Source organism: Argiope bruennichi, chromosome 8 (assembly GCF_947563725.1).
Source record: "Argiope bruennichi chromosome 8, qqArgBrue1.1, whole genome shotgun sequence".
Classification (NCBI taxonomy): domain Eukaryota; kingdom Metazoa; phylum Arthropoda; class Arachnida; order Araneae; family Araneidae; genus Argiope; species Argiope bruennichi.
In genome coordinates, this window is record NC_079158.1 from 54582094 (window position 1) to 54601307 (window position 19214).

General features: G+C 26.9%; 1 protein-coding gene across 4 annotated transcripts in view; it reads left to right on the forward strand.

The window, feature by feature from the left end:
* LOC129981769 (paired box protein Pax-6-like) overlaps positions 1 to 19214 on the forward strand; it is a 256014-nt gene that overhangs the window by 58422 nt on the left and 178378 nt on the right. The window lies entirely within an intron of this gene.

A 19214-nucleotide genomic window follows, 5' to 3' on the forward strand; every position in this document is an offset into this window, starting at 1 on the left:
ATCATTTATCAATTAAGAATTTTGGTTTCCAATTTTTTGCAACCTGTAAAAAAATTGGATTAATTATTAATTATTTTAAATTTAATTTAAAATATCAGAAAATTTTTTTTCCCAATAAATATAAAATAATCACTTGAACGGTTTGTGAGGGAATGATACGATTTCCCAACAAAACTTATTTCTATTGTTTACATCTAAGTTACAGAATACAACTTTAATTCCTATTTGCAAATAATTTCATTCCCTCCCCCCTTCATATTACTGTTGCAACTTTATTTCATTCCATATGTGCTTATATTTTTTTATCAATATTCTTATATAATGGAATCGTATAATTTCGTAATGTAATCATATAATTGTAAGCATATAGTATCAGATCAGCTAGAAACAGCTTTCAATAATCGTGAAGTTCCTCTTCTTGACTTATGGAACCGACATCGTGCCTTACTTGGCAAATACGTCGGCATTGATACGACCTAGAATAATGAAGGGTTCTTCTGTGACCTTGATGTATTATATGATGCAAGATATGAAGTTAAAGCTTAGCTCTCGACCAAAAAAAATGCTCGGCATGACTTTATATTTTGTTTAATATATAAGAGGGTGTAATATATTTCAGAATTAATTTTTCATGTTTTTTTATATTTATGTATTTTTAGCAAAATAGATGTCTTTGTCAAACTGTCTTTACTTAATTATTTCTTTTAATGTTGATAGAATTTTTCCGTGTATTCGGGTTTTTTTTATGCATAAACTAGCCCAAATTTAAATTAAAATAAGCATTTATATAAACAACTATTTTATATAAATGTTTGCGTAATAGAAAAAACCTTTTTGGCGCATTTTTGGGTTTAATTGTTAAAACTCATGCGCAATCTCAATTAATAGTTCATTAAATTTCGATCTCCGGAATTATGAAAATATACGCTTTTCTTAAAACCAAGGATATTAATTTTTATACTATAATTCAGATTAACATTAATGCAAATGGTGAAATATTTTTCAATTTTAATAATGTCGCGTTTAGATTTTCAATCACTGTAACTAAAATAACTGTTATTATCGAAACATTTTACACATTTTAACATTAACTAAAAAAAATTACTTTTTTATTTTTTTATATGGTTAATATTTATAAAACTAAAATTCTCTACTCATAATTTGATTAGTTTGAACTTAATAAAAATTTATTTCAATAAAGTAAACTTCCAAGAATGGTAGTTTATTGATAATGATTTATATATTTCCACCAATGAATTCAGTAAACATTTCTTAAAACTGGAAGTACTCAGTTGATTTGATTTGCTACCTTTTAGATTGAAAAATTAACATTTAAAATGAATAAATCGATTTTGTTTTGTATTCAGTAGAAAGTTCCAGTATTTTTATTCAGTATTTGAAGATCTTAAGAATATTTTAGATGTGGAATTTTAAGAAAGAATTGTTTCGCGTGCAGCGTAGATCGTCACAGAAACATAAATTATTCATTGTTGAAAGAAAAAAAAAATGAATAAGAAAAATGTTAAGGCCGTTTCGGTCATTTAGAAGGTGATGCATTAGCCTTGTTGAGCTGCGGTTAGTGCATTAGCCTTGATGAGCTTCACGGCCCTATTTTAGGATCTTTATCAGAATTTAGATTTCCAGAATTAAGAAAATTATAGCCTAAAAATAATTTATAAGAAATTTTATTATTATTAAGCTGCAATTTTTATTACTTTTGTAGAGTTAATTTAAATCAAGTTAATCATTAATTAAAATATTTCTCTTTTCTGTGATCTAGTTTAAAATTATATAATTTATGTCCACACTACTCCCCCTTTCTTCGGAAACCATATCGGTATAAAAGGTGCAATATCTGATTTTGTTATTTTTGCAACAATTCCAGTGGCATTTCTCAAATTCTGTAATCTTATTTATAATCGACACAGAAACATGTTCGAATTTTCTGCTTAATGTGATATATAATGTGCCTATAAATATCATATATATTTATAGGCACTATAAATATCTATAATATTTTCCCATAACAATGACAAATAACATCCGAAGATTTGTATTTATATAACCTTTGTAAATGAGGTTTTAGAAAGTGAAATATGCCTTAATAGTTAGTTCTACTGGTACTCCTTCCACTAAAAGAAAGTTCCCAAAGTATTCTATTTTTATTTACCCTGCCACTTTTTCTAATTGCTATGCTGCTAAGTACAGATAAAATTTAGTACATGATTATTTAAAATAAAATATAAATACCTAAATAATAGATATTAGGCGTTCAATTTCATGTGATCTTCTTTTTATTTGTGGTCACTTTCTAATACGTTATCAGAAAGCTCCGCCACACCCTACCATTTCTTTCTGATTGATCTATTGATAGCCAATTAGTTATTTTCCGCCTATTTTCGCTTAAATCGCACGAGGAAATATTGCAGCATTCCTTCTCATTTTAGTATTGTTTAGATATTAGTAAAGGTATCAGATTCTAAATACTGAATTAAAATTCTATGCTGCTGATGGAAGAGAATCTTAATATTTATCAATAAGACATTCATTCACTGATGCTATAAGGTGAAGAGAAAAATGAAGTTTTTGTTGAGAAATGTGCTGACTCATATAACAATTACAGTTGTTTCGTAAAAATACATTTTTGAATCGAATTAATTTCATAGCATAAAAGAAGAATGCAAGTATGTTATTATTATTGTTAACTCGATCTTTTATTTATTTGAAGCCTGAAGGTTTTTTTAAGGACATATTGTTTATTATATTTACCTTAGATGCTGATTTTCATCATTCCAATATCTTTCATTTTCCTATTTTTTTATTTTTTTTTATTTCATACTAGCCGCCTTTGGCGACCAGCCGGTTCGCCAATCTTAATGTTCGTTAAAATTTTAATAATTAAATATTTTATGCAATTTCTACTTTAATAGCTTCTTCATCAAAATATTTTAAAACTTCAAATTTTGATTATCATATAATTCATTCATAATATTATAAAGGCCTTCAGTCATAACGTAATATGTATCTCTCTCATTTTCTGTTAGCACCCGTAGAATTTATGCTTTAAATTAAAGTGGAAAGAATTTATCTTCAATTAATATAATAATATTTTTTACTGAAACAAAGCATTTTTTTATAATCTGATTACTGAAAATAGAGTCACTCAGCGTTTAAACTTTATGGGCACTAAAGAATATTTTTTTAAATTTATGTAATATCTCAAGAGTTGGTCAACAAAATTTTCTTAGATTCATTATGAGCAGATCGATTCATTAACAATGTTTAAATTTAAATGCATCAAACACTAAGAAAATAAAACGAATCGTTTAAAATAAACGGTTGAAAACAGGTTTTAAAAAAACTACTTAAAAAACGTTGTACTTAAAACTATAAGCATATACATGTTGTCATGGCAACAATCAGAACAGAATGCGCATGCGTGAATTTTCTTCGCCGGTTACGTAACGCAAATACGTGATTTTTTCTACGCCAGTTGGGGTAACGCTATGCGGATTAGAAATTTTTAATTTCCTTTATTCTGTTTTATTTTAATTCAAAAGTACTTCAGAATGAATCTGAAAGATTGATTCATTAACAATGTTTAATTTTAAATGCATCAAACATTAAGAAAATAAGCAGAACCGATTGAAATAATCCGCCGAAAAATTTTAACCCTAGCCTCATTACTGTTGGGAGAAAAAAACAACGGAAGCCTTTCTCGTTTGGCGCTGGGGATAATGGAAGAATTTTTTGGCGGAAAAGTTGGCGGTGGGGAAAATGGAAGATTCTTTTGGCGGGAATGTTAGTTTTTAATTAATAATTAAAATTCTAATTAAAATTTCAAAAAAAGGGACCCCAGGTGCACATTCCCGACCTCTAAGGTATACATGTACCAAATTTGATAGCTGTATGTCAAATGACCTGGCCTGTAGAGCGCCAACACACACACACACACACACACACACACACACATTGAGCTTTATTATAAGTATAGATATTTTTTTTATTATTTTGCAGCTAGTGTTTTTTTTTTGTTTTTTTTTTCCTTGTAGGGGAAAAAAATTAGACATAATTTTAATTTAGATATCTGCCATTACATGCTTTTGACATATGTATTTCGTCGGCATGAAACACACCAATGACATTTTATTCGCTGCCTACTTAAAGAAGTTGAGTTATATAAAATTGTTTGAGATATTTTAATGAATGCCTTTTATCAAGTCATTTTTAAAATATTGAACATAAACTTTAAAATTATTGCACAAAAGCAAATCTTATAATGTATTCAGACCTAAAATTTTAGGTTTATGACCCTATATAAAGAGAAAATAGATAATTTTTGGTGACATCGTTAAATTCACAGCAGCTTTATTTGTTATTGTAAATAAAACGTTATATATATAATCAGAAAAGGTACATGGTTTCCGGATTTTAAATTATAAGAAATATTGTAATTTTTAAAGGAAGATATTTTGTAATGTACTTTTAAAAAATAAGGAAGCGGTGTCCATCTGAAAAAGATCTTATCCATTATCCAAGTTTAACTATTCATATTATCTTTCGACTTTGATAAAAACTATTATTAAAACAATTATTATTATTTAAATATTACACTATTTAAATAACAGAAAATATCTAAATGCAAATAAAGAAATAGAAGTTAGGCTATGATAAACTAAAATGATAATAAATTCGTAATAGAATAATTTAAATTATTTGAAACATTTCGATGTATTATTTCCAATTTCTTTTATATTAAGATAGAAAAAAAATAATGTGATTTTATGCACATTTTAAAACAAAAACAATGTTTAGGTAAATAAATTATTTTATATATTCAATTTTTTTTGTCTTGTTATTTAAGGGCGTGAATCTAATAAATCAATCTCTAAACATATGCAGAGACAAATTAACGAATTAATTAGTTTCCTTTTTGTGAATTCAGGTGTTTACCTTCTAGAAACAAAGAATATGAAAGCGATTTGCTAGGTATTAATGTTTTCATTGCTCGATGCGGTTTAAAAGCTCTTGCACTGAGATATCTTCATCCATTAAAAAAATGATAAAGCATGGCTCAAAATACAGTGTCAAAATGTTAAAACAAAGAAATGATATTCTAATTAAATTAACAATAATATTTTTTTAATTTTTAATTCAGGCAAGATAAATATCAAAATTATGCTTTTAAAAATGTGTAAAAATATTTTTAAAGCATAATTAAAATGCAGTGCATAGTAAAAAAGATATCCAACTCATTTTTCTCAGCACGATTCACAGGCTTATTATTCTTATTAAGCAAAATTAAAAATTTTAAAAAAATATTCCAACGGTGTTTTCTTAATCAGTCGGCACTTTTGTTTTAGTCAATGCAGCCTTTTGATCATATCTTAGTCATGAATAATTTGCGGAGTGTAAAATATATCTTAAATTGTTTTGCGTCAGATACCTTTCTGTAGAAAACACATATGTCTGACAGAATATCTTATCTGAAGCACTTTTTCAGAAAATTAACAACACTTGCTGACTGTGCTTAAGCAGTTTCCATATCTTTTATCAATCACTCTTTTTTCCAAGTTTCTAAAAGAGTTGAGAGATTTTGACATATCAGATTTACATCTCTCAGTGACTAATCTAACCTACCGGTTCTGTCAGTTCTATCATTTCATCAAGTTCTTTTAGAAAAAGCTTAATTTCTTTTATTTCTTTTCATCTTTTTTTTTTCTTTTTTTATTGAGAAAAATAACAAAAATTACACCAATAAGTTTTTTCTAACTTCAAAATAAAAAATAAAATGTTAATCAAAGAAATATTAGTTTACGTAAAATTCTCATTCTTAATTTGATCACGTTAAATGCATCCAAATGTACACGGTCAAATTATTAAAAAATTATAAAAACAAGAATTTTTTAAAATAATGTATGTAAAAAAATTTATTTTCAGTCGTGGTTTTTTCTTTTAGAAATAAAATCAGATAGATAATGCAAAGCATCAAATTTTATTGATGAGACCCGTCATTTATTAATTTAAGACTAACGGTAGAAAAGGTCGATCTAATATTCCTTCGGTTTGTTTTTCAAAATCATTTATTGATTTTATGTTATAATTTTAGCTAAATATAACGGATGAAATTTTGAATTTCTATTATGTTTTGAACTATTATCATACATTTGAACTATTATCATAAATTTAAACTATTTTCACAAAATTAAATGTCTTCTTTCGGGGAATGAATGCAGACTATCAGATTTTACATAAAATAATTCATAGCAGTTCTCCTTTATCATCTAACTATTTTATAAGCATACAAATAATGCAGTTCGAATTGCAATAGCTTGATAAATAAACTCCTTTCTTATATTTTATTACTTGTTTGTATGTGCGTTTTCTTTATCTCATTTTTTAAAAAATAAAACATCGCGATGATATAAAACGAAATTTTCACTGGTATCTTTTACGCCACGTCGAGTGTCATCGAAGTACGAACTACACCATCATTAATTTGAACGCGTATGCCATCCTGATAAAGCAAAATAATGTAATTACTTCAACTCCAAATGCGTTTCTTGACATAAATATATGATATCCCACAATTATTCTCAAAGGCAATAAATTTGCGTTTAATCTTCCACCAATTTTCTGAGGTAAATTAATTGTTCTTTTTATGACATGTAATATCACCAATTGCAAACATTTTAAATTTTACCTAGTGAATTGTTGCTTCTCTAAATTTATTCAAATATTAAACATTTTTAAATACTGATCATGAATTGATCTCATTTTTCCTTTATACATTGCTTGCCTCGAAGCATTAAAATGAAACTTGCAATAAAAATGAAGCAAAAAATATTTACAGTGAAACTACTAAGTCATTTTTTTTTATTTCCAATCGGAAAAGTCAATGACTCATCAAGACATAGAAACAGCAACTCCGCACAAAATTAATAAATAATAGAGAATAGCTTTGACTTCATTCATTGTATTCGAGTCCAAACTTTTTTTTTTAATTATTATTCATGTTTAACAACTTTTTTTCCAATTTCTTTGTTTAACATTTGTATTGAGTTACGAATGATGAGCAATGAACTTAATCATCCCCAAATCAGTAAATTCATTCTTTACGAGCAACCATATGTGGAAAGACATGAATCAACCTGTGCGTATCAGGTGGTTCGAATGTCACCGATCATCATCAGAAAGTCATTTTAAGAGGAAAAACTTGTGGAACTCATCAAAATAATTGTGCAAGCTTACTTTTGGGTCATTGTTATTTTCGAAGCATTTTAATAGAGTAATTTTTTTCAAACTTTTTTAGATAACTGGAAATGCATTAATAGATTTTTTGAGCGTCATATTTTTTTTTAAAGTTTTTATTGTTGATATTTAATGCAAAAATAACAGAAAAAATAAGCGAAGCAAGGAATGTAAACTGTATTAAGTTCATAATGCTTTAGTAGGGGGAATCTAAAACTTTTTCCAATGGAGAATTTTGTTTCAATTGAAGGATATTCCTTGGTACCATTTTCCTCACAAAATCCTCCGAAATTAGATACAATTATTCAAGGTAAGCATTAATTATTAATAAATGAAAATAAATTCAGTTCAAAGCAATTATTCAGCAAATTAAAGAAAAAAAAATGTTTTGAGAAATGTATATTTAAAAAAACCTACCTTTGATAGTAAATGTTGAGCTAATTAAAACGAAGAGGAAGTGTAAAAAAAAAAAAAAATCAGCCCACTTGATATAGTTCCAGACTATTATCACCATCTGTTGCATCTTAGAGTTCACGGGCTTGAAAGGCGTTTCTCCGGCATAGTTTATCCAAAACAATTCAGGCAATCCTAAAAATATTGATATTTACTTCAGACTGCTAGGTTGTGCAAGCTTCCAAATACGAATTTTTAAAAAATCCCAAATCAAATGCAATGTTGGCTAATGGACTAAAGTTTATTAATAATTTATGAGTAACAAATTATTTCTTTTTTTTTTATTTGAAATTTCAGAATGCAAGCAGAAATAAAATGCTGGATGATGGTGCTTTATGTTATTAGCAAGAAAATAGAAAAAGGTTATATTACAAGGCAATATAATTTTTAAAATTTTTTGCATAATGTTTATTTTTATATTTTTAGGTTATTAAAATAGAATATGAAATAAGAAAAATTCTGCATTTTCTGCAGCACTCACTTTTTATATTTAATCGAGACAACAGATACTTCTTTGAGATGCATAGAGAGTTTAGAGTAGGATAAATGCCTTAATATACGGCTCGCCATTAGTTTTCGCACTTAAAAAAATGAAAAGCGATTGAATCATCTTTGTGAAACGATTATAGGAATTAAAATATATATATGTTCAAAAGTTTAAAATAAATCTGAATAATTCTTATGAACTATTAGTCAGTATTATAATTGTATAATATAACTACGCTATAATACTAAGATATAAAGCCTTGTAAAATTCGGGATGCATATTTGGGATATCAAATATACTACTTATCAAAAGATTATTAGATTACAGGATAAATTAGATTACGGGATTCTTAAACTGAGGATCCAGACTCCAGATATTTAAATAATTCATTTTTTACTTTTGTCCGTGACTTAATTTTACTTGTATTGAGAATAAAAGCGAAAAACTGAACTATTAAAAAGTTTCGGCTCCGAAAAGAAATCATAAAAAAAGTTTATGTTGCTTTAAATAGATAATTTAATGATTAAAGTTGAATATCATTATAAAAATGGCTTTGTGGTCTTCTTTGAAAGTAGTTAATGATTTCAAATTATGCATCAAAATTTAATAATAAATAGTGCGGAAAAAAAAAAAGAATAGTACATCGAACTTGCGTTTTTTCAGTAGCAATTTTCATCGGCTTTAATTTTAAACCGTACGACAGATTGGGATGGCTGTAATAAATAATGAAGTAATACTTTTCTGAAATTGTATGTTTATTTTGTAATATGTAAGATAATTTGAAAACTTATTTAAGTAAAAAGATATGTTTTTAAAATGGAGCGAAAAATACAAACCCGACGGAAATAAAATAGTGGAAACGGAAGTAAATGTATTACTATTTTCCTAAATTCGTTACTTTTGTACATCCGTCACTATAATTTTCATCAGATCAACGGGGTTCTATGATAATTATGTCACAAAACTGCAAATCTGATGATTTCATTTAAATAAATAAAAATATGTCACCTAATATAAAGCATTCTGATTTATTTTAAAAAGTAATTTCGTGGATTTCGTACCGTATATATTTCAATAAAAACGAATGCTGCATCAAATTCAATATACAATTATCATTTTATGTTTTATAACAGTTAAATACTTAAGCAGTTAACTAACTTTTAAAAATGAAATTAACAAAAGAATTGTGTTAAAAAATTTCTTCGGTTTTCTTCGATTTTTGAAGCATAAAAATTCATTCTAACTTCTTCATACTTTATAAAAAGGACTTAACTTAAGGATTCAGAGGAACTTTTCTTTTTTAATATGTTATTCAAACATTCAGTTATTTGCATGACGTTGAATCTGAATCAGTTCGAAATTCTAATCTCTACTGCAATAATTATCATATTGCCACAAACTATTTAATACTTTTAAGGGGAAATCATAATTCAAAATACTAAAATGCTTGAAAAATATAATGATATGAATTAATCTCCTATGATGTATTCTTTTATGATTAGAATGATAACTACAAAGTGGAAAGACAAATTCAATAAATTAGAAAAATATTAAGTTGAATGGTAACGCAATGGATTCCCATATTTTAATTAAATTAATATGATATGCTTTAAAATAATCTAACATTAAGATTTCCCAGACTTAATACATTATGCAAACTGAATTATAAATTACATAGGATGCTAAAGAATATATAGTTTAGTAGAATAGGAAGAATATACAGTTTAGAAGTTTGGTTTTAACATTATTAAATGATTACACTAAGTATAAAATCAAAAGGATATTAGAAGCCAAATGTTTTTCATTAAAATCAGAATTCTATTTCACGTTGAAAATTAAAGTAACATAAAATTAATTTTAAATTTCAAAAGATATTTCTAAATGTATTCGTTTCAAATAATTTGAATACGAGGTAAAAAAAAAAAAAAAAAAAAAAATGAAGTTTCAAAAAGAAATATACTATTGCAAAATGATATTATTTAAATAATTTTATTGGAAACTATTTCTAAATAAATTATCTTTGGCTAAAATCAAAAACGTATACTAAAGAAATTTTAACACGCATACGCAGATATGATATCTTAAAGAGTAAGTTGTAAATTATGAAAATAATATAGGAATTTTGAAATTATCCATTCATCTAGATCTACAAATTTTTCTAGACCAACTGGTGGCGGGTATTGAATTTTTTTAAAAAAAGATTCCTGTACAATCATATATTTTTTTTATCAAGCCTGATTATTGTAGCAACTGTATGACAAAATATTTAAGCATACCATCAGCAAATACGCCGAAAATCGACATGACGCATATACATATGGCACACGGAGTATCGAAGTACACATAAAGCGTAATATATTCATAGAGAGCGGGTTAAGAGCCCTTTCAAAAGAAAGGCAGTAAACTCACGTCCACCAAAAAAACTTTAATTAATGGGCGAAGTAAAATGAGTAGCAATAGTAATAAACATTCATATATTATGTTGTTCTCTGTTAATCCTTTTGAGCCAAATGTTAGTTAAATATGTTACTATTATCTCGAAAAGCGAATCTGCAGGCTCATGTTGCATGTATGGAAAACAAATATTATCATTTTTAAGATAGTGCTAAAAATTAAATATGAGGCATAGATCAAAAGAAAAAAAATTTTTTAGAGGAGTTTTAATGGTAGAAACTCTTAAATGTTATGGAAAGAAGATTTCAAAGGAAAGAGATTTGATATTTTCGTTTTGTTCTGCTTTTCCAATTTCAATTCTGTTTATGATCACAGCTGTAAGTTAGCTTCTTCCCTTTATATTTATCTTTTAATCATGCTGAAACTATGCCAGGCGATTGGAAATTGTAGACAAATTTGCAATTTTTTGAGGTACTGTTTTCAATGTTGAGTGCAGCATTCATAACGCAAATTCTTGCAATAAAGTATTTTATGTGATTTATTCATTTCCAATGCATAATAAATTAAAAATAAAAGATAAATAAATTGAAACCTCTATAGTGGTATTCTATCATTTTGAAACGATATTATGGGTATTTCGAAGTAGATTTATTGAGGGAGAACTCTGATGAAAATTAATTACTTTAATAATAATTTTTAAAGCGATTGAATTTTTATTCTGAGCCTTTTTTAATGATTCTTAGTCTTTTGAAATACTTATTAGTGCATTTAAAAAAAATCTTTGAAAATTTATTAAATTCAATTTTAATTCTCAAATAAATATCAAATTAAATAGAATTTCTGAATTTATTATAACTCAATACTCTATTTCCCACATGCAATTAAAAATTTTTTAAAAGACATCGACGCAATTTAGGAAAAACTCAAGTTCAACATATCATTGAAAGATTTTTCAGTGTTTTGTTTTTATGCAAATTTTGCATATTATTAGTGCTAACACGCGATTAATTATTTTTAAATTAATTATTTTTATTTTATTTTTTATTAATTATTTTTATTTATCGAAATCATTTAAATACTTTAAAATATGTCAATTGTTGATGTGTCAACACTATTAAACAATTATGCATTTTGATCAGGTGCAAAAATAAATAATTTCGACCTTGATTTTGTACCTACATGTATGAAATCCTCGTGCTGCCATCTATCGGCAAAATTGGGAATATAAGTATTTCTTTTTAACGTTGTTCCTTTTCATAGTTCAATTCAAAATTAATAATCCGGTTTTATATTATTTATTTAAATGGTCTTCAATGAATTTATAATGCTCTTTAACATTTAAAAATTCATTAAAAATGGAGTCTATTCTTTTTAATATTTTTTTCGAATTAAAATTAAACCAGGCTCAAGAACAAAAGGCAGTAAAAAAAAAAAAAGAATTGATCCGTTAAAAATATTTTAGTATACAATTATCTTAACATTAAGAAATATTACTTTACGATAACACAATATTGCTTTATAAATTCGAAATCCTGTTACAAATTTGTTATAAACAATAGATGATTTTTTTTTCTGTTGTAGAATATGGGTATGAAAATATTCATTTATATTTTAGAAATAATTTTGGGCAATTTCCAAAACATAAATAAATAAGTTTGAATTTGACTATTTTTAAATAGCTATATATTTTAACGTTTACACAGTTATACCGTTTGTTATCTGTTGTGTTATTTCTTAACTACGTTCTTTTGTAAAAAGAAACCTTTATTATTATTTTTAATAAAATGAATAAATATAAATAAATTATTAATAATAAAAATTCCTTCGTAATCACAAAAATAGTTACTGGCATTTGCAACAGCGACAATACTTAATATGCAAAAGAGGGGAGGGTGATTAGTTTAATTTAAATGAAAAATGGATTCTAAATCCTTTTTATTTCATATTTTTGATATTTTTAATTTCCTGTTTGTTCAAAATATTATATTCATTGTAATCAATTCCATGATACAGGTTTGCGATTTTTGCTAATTTTTTTTCTCAGAATATATTTTTTTAAGGGGATTTAACAATGACATTTACAATAATATTAAGCATAGCTTCCTTTTTAGTAAAATCAGTTTCTGATACATTTCTTTATTATTATTATTTTTAAACGTTAAAACCTGTTCGTGAAATTGCGCTTTCAGAGCAATATTATACATTTCTAATAAACTTGTCTTGCCAGAGAACGCCTTGCATGTCAGTGACGTACAATAGTTACAAAATATTCTAACTTTTGGACTGTATTTAGCACTTTTACTGAATCTATCATGCCATCTTTGGCGAGATATTTGACCATTCATTCCTAGCATGTGTTAATAGCATTCCAAAAGTCGTACTTGCATTTTGGACAAGTTTTTCTCAACCAACTGAAACAAAAATTTGACTCAAAACTGCGTTTATAGTCACAAAAATCCCATACCACATTTGGTATAATTAAATCACTGCATTTTTGAGTTATCGCATTTACATATTTCTAAAAGTACAGACCGACAGACCGTCAACCCGTAGTTGGATCTGGCTGAAAATTTGATATGTGCCTACACTATAGATGTTATATCTGTGTGCCGAATCTTATCTATAGAGCTATCTTCGTTTTGTAATTATCACGTCAACAGCCGGACAGATGGATTTCCTCTGAAAAGATTTTACTCAAAATTTGATAGAAATCTACAAATTGGTGTAAAAACCGCGAACCAGGTTTCAACCATCTACCTCAAATCATTTTTAGATTATTTTTACTACTGATAGACAGACGGACATTTTCCAAAATTGAGTTTTTCGAACTAAAGGAGGTCTAAAACGTGGAGATTCGTCAAAATCTCGAGTTCAAATTTTTTGACGATTACTGTACTCTCTCTGTACTAAGTATACGAGAAAATAAAACACTAAAACGAATTATGTTAACAAAAGTTTTGATGATATTTTTGTTTTATTAATCTGGCAATTGGTCCCATACAATTTTTTAATTTTATAAATACGTCAACTTATAATAAGTGATAAAAATGATAAATATTAAATGAAAGAGTAAAGGCTTTTCTTTAGACGAATTTTGTGAAGTAGAGCAAAGTCCTGAGATAAAGCGGCACCAAAACTACGAAGACAAATTGTCTTGTGGGGAACCTGGATTTATGCTTTAGACTCTCCCACAATCAAGGTAAAGCACAGCTAAAATTTCAGAGCATTATGGTTTTCTGCAATTTTTGGGTAAATTTTTTCTTTTTTTTAGTGCATTTAACATTTTTACGTTTTTATATGTTGAATGATATACGGTAGCCTTTTATTAAAAACTGCAATTCGAAATTCTTTGAAAGCATTATAAAATACTTAAGTTATATATTTCACTATAAATACAATTCAAATGCATTATTATACATTTATAAATGGTATAATCTAGCATTAAAAGAAGAAAATTCAGAATCTGAATATTAATGTAGCTGTAAAAGTTGTTCTCCATTTAAAAAAAAAAGAATTTAAGGGCTACTCCTTTGATGTTTGAAGTACGATGGTTTGTTATACTTAGTAAAAAAGTTTACATATACATAGTTTAAAATTCAAAAATGGTTTGCTCCTGTTTCGAGTTTTCCAGCATTTCTTTTTTATATAAAAATTGATATCAACCTAATATGTTTGTGCACAGTGAGCACTAATTCATTTTGATCAGGAAGATTATAACTGATTTAATTGTGTGTGTGTGTGTGTGTGTGTGTGTGTGTGTGTGTGTGTGTGTGTGTGTGTGTGTGTGTGTGTGTGTGTGTGTGTGTGTGTGTGTGTGTGTGTGTGTGTGTGTGTGTGTGTGTGTGTTTATCTTCCTGTCTTAAAACCTCAAAATATATAAACTATTAGAAATATTTATATTTGATTTTAAATATCATATACATCCATATTAAAAGTAATTAAAACATTTTTGATTTTAACGTAATTTAAACCGTTTGTGAAATAGCTTATATTAGATTTTGAATCGAAATTTAGTTAACACATTTTTTCGCACATTTTCACACATTCATTCAAATAAACATATGAATGAAGTTGTGTGAATTATAATCTGTGGCAAACATGCAATACGAAAATTGCTTCCCCTCCCCCTTCTTTCTCTTTTATAAATTGATAATGAATGCAAAGTGCGCAAATCTAAATATTCTTAAATTCCATACAGTTACATATTTACATTAACAAGTACAAAGAAAATACATAGCAAAGCACTCTGTATTTGTAATATGTAATTACATAAATTCTAAATTTAAAAATCATTGCAATTATCGATGCATATTATCGAGATGGATTGATGACTCTGATTTCATCATTATATTAGAAATATAAAACAATACTCTTCAAGATGAAGCTATTTGACCCATAATGCATGAGTCATACTTAAAGCAAGCAAAAATCCTCTGCAGTATCTAGTCCTTAAACCTCTTCGAGGATAATGAAGTTAATGTTCTAAAAAAATATTAAAAAAAAAAAAAAACTTTCTGTCAGTAAGAACGGAGCTGACATAATCACTACATCGCTTATTAAAATGCCTAAAACAGAAGAATAGAAATAGCTCAAAAGAAAAATAATTAGTCAATTTTCCTCATTTGTCGACAAATGCGAAGTCACATTTTCAGATAAATGAAGTTTCCGAACATCTTCCAAATTACTATAATTGCCACCAAAACAAACAGAGGAACCACAAGGAGACAGATAATAACGAAAGAACCCAATTTCAATTGCAGCCAATGCCATTTTCTTACTTCAAAATTAAGGGTAAGCAGGTCTACACATACAAAAGAGAAAAGTAGTATGATCCATCACTATTTACCACTGTAGTTACCGTAACCGTGACTGTAGTTTCTAACAATTAGATGCCACTATTTGGAGGTGTATGGAAAGTAATACATCATGGAGAACATCAACAAAAAGTACTTTCTTTCCTTTGCTTTTTTTTCACCCTTCGCGTTTCCGGTGAGTACAAATGATCAAATCATCCATTAGGACCCACACAGGCGTGTAAGTTTCAGTAGTTCGCACTTTATCAGGGTGTTCGTAAATCATCAGGATCACCTCTTCAGGAGGCTGTTAAGGAAAGCAGCAGACCGGTGAGCGTTTATGAGGGTTTAGATGCCAATTTTTGCACTTCTCTAAGTAGTGCTATATGCCCAGGGGAATGTCTACGGGTTTCTGAAACGGTGAGAAGTAATTTTGGTGAGAAACTGTAAACAAAACATGCTGTGTTTTGACGAGAGAGTTAAATATTTAGACATTGGAATAAAAATTCAACCTTTTTCGTCACGTTGGTATTTTTACGTGGTGAATTAATTCATCGTCGACTGAATCATCAACTGTGTCATTCTAGATGTTTTCTATTTTTATAATAAAATACATAATACAATCAATAATAATAATACATAATGCATCCTAAATTGCCAATTTCATTTTATTTTATTTATTTGCTGTTATTCTTCTATTCATTATATCAAATTTTCAGTGTTGTATATTTAATATTTCAATTGTTGTTTTTTATTTATAATTTTCATTTCAAAAGACAAAATTCATACATTCTCAAATGCAAACTTTGATCTTTTCTCTGTCTTATATTTCTCTTCCTTCCGTGCTTTAAAAATTCAAACGCTTTTTTTTTTTCTTATTTAAGATGGAATTTCCAAATTTTGTGCATATGTTTATATTATTATGAATATAATAAACTATTTATGGAATAAGCATGCAATTCTTTGTTTCTTTATTTACAAGAGACAAAGTGAGGCATTTGTAAATTTCTTCATTTTTCTCTGCATAATGTAGTGAAAACTTTATATTAAGATGGATAATTTGATGTTTCTTAAAATTCAAGTTCAATTTCATTGAATCTACAAAAAAACGATGAAAATATTTTTATTTGAAAAAGAAGTATTCCTAATTCTTTAAGTAATTTAAGTTAAAATAAAAAGACAAATGAAAAAATAAATCTTTTCTTTTCTTTTCTGTATAATTTTATTTCAATGTAAGTTACAAAATTATACCAATTTTTTCAATATTTTTTCAAATAAAAAGATACGTGGAAGATACCGCGTTCTCTTAAACTATTAATAATTTCAATGATTTATTGCATGTGAATTTTGTTGACGATAAAACGATACAAGATATTATGACCATAAAGAAGTCCATCCCATCGATGCTTGCAGAGTGCGGCATTCTTCATGTTTGCATTGTGTACTTTCGTCACATATTAACTAAAATCGAACATTCATTGTATTTGGAATTTCTTCCTGTTGATCAACTGGATTCAAAATCTGACATAAGCCTACTATTCTTGTGATGAATGTAGCAAGTTTCATCAGTTCTGTTTCGGCTTATAATGTTGATGCTAAAGGATGGATAGATTTCTTTTTTATGTATTTCATACGAAATTGCAAATATATCGACAATATCTATATAGAAGCTGCATATTAATTTCCATTAATCTACCATTTTATATAGTGTTTTTAGATAGAGACTATAGTGTTTTTAGATAGAGAAATAGAATTTCGAAAAAAATGGGGGAGAGAGATAGAGATAGAGAAGAGGTCTAAAAGAAGAATTTATCACAATTTTCAAGTCGAATTTTTTGATAATTATAATACTTTCTCTTTGTCTACGAATACGAGAAAATGAAAGAGGAAATTGTGCAAAGATCTATTTAATACTAATCGATGTTCCTACGACTTTGAAAGCGTCTATTTGTTTTATACGTATGTAAGAAGTGGAACAAACCCCATATACTTGTAAGTCGCACAGATAACCATACAAAAAATTAAATTAAAAAAAGTATGTTTAAATTAACTAGAATTAAAATAAAAGAACTTTGATTAAAAATCAGAAAATTGTATTCACTATGAAGTAAATTGTTTGAATTTTAAAATAGTGTGATAATAGTATTTTTGTTGTGATTTATTCAGAAGTTTAGACTTTCTTTATCTTAAATAAGTTAATGGTTTAGAGAAATTTATGGTTTTATAAAACCTTTTTGTTCCTTCCTTTAACCTTTCTTGTTCCATAGATAACGCAAAAAAATATTTTTACCGTCAGAATTGAAAGCGCAAATATTTTCATAAAAAAAGGAAGAAAAAAAAAGTCTTTCAAAGTTGCGAGCATGATACATTCTAATGAGTAGCGAACATAAAATAGAACAATTTTAAAAATTATTTAATTTTAATTTATTCTAACTCTAATCTAAATTAATTCAAAAGTTCATGCGTTAGTCTTTAAAGGCATTAGTATGGAAGGCATGAAATCTAAAGATTATTAAATTATAAGGAAGTTTTTTTTTAATCAAGGTACATAAATATGTTAACAGTATGCAATTTCTCTAAAAGATAGGAATTGTTAAAAAGTTTTGAAGGAAGATAAAATTGTGGCAGACTCATTGAAATTCTCTCATATTGTCAAATAAAGATAATTTTTAAATAAATCTTGAAAGTTTCGTCACAATTCGCCGCTTTAATGAATTCATATTTGCCATTAATTAACATTCAATTTGGAAGTTGCAAATATTTTTATAATTAAAAAACACTAAAACTAAGAAAAAAAAAACGGAAGAAATTGTTTCATTAAATGACTTTTAGTTTTCTTTTGCTTCTATAAAGCTTTTCGTGAATGAATTTTTATAAATTTTTTCATTAAAATTATTAAAACTTAGGATAAAAGTTTGTCGTTTAGCCACAGAAAATAAAAGATGAAATTATACACGTTTTGTGCAATTACAACATTGTTGAGTAAATGTTCCAAAAGTTTATAGATTTTTTAAATTTTTTTTTTTTTGGTAAAATGCTTAACAATAGATTTTATTATTGTCAAAAAAATTAAACTGTTTTCATTATTTCATCATTTTGTTTTAACAGCATGATTTTCTTTTATTGTTGAAGGATTGTGTTAATTATTTAAGAAGGAATTATTTTGAGGAATCAGAAAGTGAAATCGCTTTACCAAAAAAATGCAACGTTCAATTTGAAATGGATTACCCAGACACTTAACATCATAACTAATTAATTATGATAACATCATAACTAATTAATTATGATAACATCATAACTAATTAATTATGATAACATCATAACTAATTAACATTACATCATAATAACGACTTCATTAAGCAAATTTCTCCTTTTTTAAGAGAACAATGAACATTAAGTTAACATAGCATCAAGGTATTTAAATTCAATAAAGCTCAATCAATATTTCCGGACTAAAGTCCATTATTATAAATTATTAGGCAGGGATGAATAATAATTTATAACGCTGAATTTATTCTATTTTATTTATAGGAAACTAGCTGTTATTGGCGACGAGATAAATCGAAGAAAATATTGATTGTGTTTACTTTTATTTAAAGCTCATGCGTAACTTGGCGTAAATAATTCACTCTAGAAGTAAGGGGGACAAAATTATTAAACCGTCAGATACTAAACCCATGCAATTTTAATGGCCTTACATATGTTTTATTTATTGTGTACATGAACCATACTAATGGTATATGTTGCATAATTTTGAGATTCGTATATCTTTTAATCACGCTGTAATATTAATTTACTTTCTTATCCCACGTACATTACATTTATACCAACCAGAA